The sequence below is a fragment of the Nanorana parkeri genome, unplaced genomic scaffold (genome assembly GCF_000935625.1).
Source record: "Nanorana parkeri isolate BGI_ZX_2015 unplaced genomic scaffold, ASM93562v1 scaffold1877, whole genome shotgun sequence".
Lineage (NCBI taxonomy): Eukaryota > Metazoa > Chordata > Amphibia > Anura > Dicroglossidae > Nanorana > Nanorana parkeri.
In genome coordinates, this window is record NW_017308145.1 from 159535 (window position 1) to 161076 (window position 1542).

The following is a 1542-nucleotide window of genomic DNA, read 5'->3' on the forward strand; positions in this document are numbered from 1 at the left end:
TGCTTTGTAAGGAAGGGGGGGGGGGGGGCAAATTTTATCCTTTGACCAATACCATAGGGGCATTCTTTCCACTGACCACCAACGAAGGAAACATTGGCCACCTTCTCCAACTGAGTACCAGTTTAAGGGGGCCCTTCCTTTAACATAGGAAACCTTTTTCCCATTGGCCAACTTCTTCCTTCTTCCGTTGACTACCAGTTTAAGGGGGCCCATCTCTTACCATAGGAAACATTCTTCACATTGGCCACCTTCTTCAATTGACTACCAGTTTAAGGGGGTCCTTCTCTTACCATAGGAAACATTCTTCCCATTGGCCACCTTCTTCCATCTTCTGTTGACTACCAGTTTAAGGGGGCCCTTCTCTTACCATAGGAAACATTCTTCCCATTGGCCACCTTCTTCCATTGACTACCAGTTTAAGGGGGCCCGTCTCTTACCATAGGAAACATTCTTCCCATTGGCCACCTTCTTCCATTGACTACCCATTTAAGGGGGCCCGTCTCTTACTATAGGAAACATTCTTCCCATTGGCCACCTTCTTCCATCTTCAATTGACCACCAGTTCAAGGGGGCCCTTCTCTTACCATAGGAAACATTCTTCCCATTGGCCACCTTCTTCCATCTTCCATTGACTACCAGTTTAAGGGGGCCCTTCTCTTACCATAGGAAACATTCTTCCCATTGGCCACCATCTTCCATTGACCACCAGTTCAAGGGGGCCCTTCTCTTACCATAGGAAACATTCTTCCCATTGGCCACCTTCTTCCATTGACTACCAATTTAAGGGGACCCGTCTCTTAACATAGGAAACATCCTTCCCATTGGTCACCTTCTTCCATTGACTACCAGTTTAAGGGGACCCTCCCACCACTGACCACCATGTAAAGGGTCCTTCCTCTAATGATCAGAAATTTCAGGGACCCTTCTGCACTGACCTCCCTTTCACTGAACACCAATGGCCGTTCTACGTTAAGCATCACCAATCTATGGTGACCCTAACAAAGCTGCCCCTTGGTGGTCCTCCCCACCGGGAGAGTTGGCACACTGGCCATAAAATGCTCCAAAAGCCCCTCTGAGCCCCGGATGAGTGGCGCTCAGTATGTACTCGACCGTAAAATAACTTTATTGACTGTTACTTGTGTGTGCAATACCACAAAGAACGGTGAGAAGTTAAGTTTCTTATCAATTCCTGTCATTCGGGTCTACGTGTGTAATAGGCATAGTTCAGGGGACAGAGAATGAGAATTTGTAAGGAATGGAGTCGGGCGACATTCCCCGAGTGCCACTGACGGCACCGGTGAAACTCGCAGAAGAGGGGGGAGGGAGGCGCAGGTATCTCTGGTCTGTACCCCCCTCCTTCAAAAGAACTTAAATAACACAAGTTGATCTATTGTCACTTTATAACCTGTTTTACCACATGAGCGGGGGAGGGGAGAGGGGGGCTAAACTACATACCGGGGCTAAAATTAAAACATTTTTTAAGCTAAAAAATATTTTAAGAATCAGTTGGAATGAAAGGGCCCATTTTTGGGGAATCTGGTT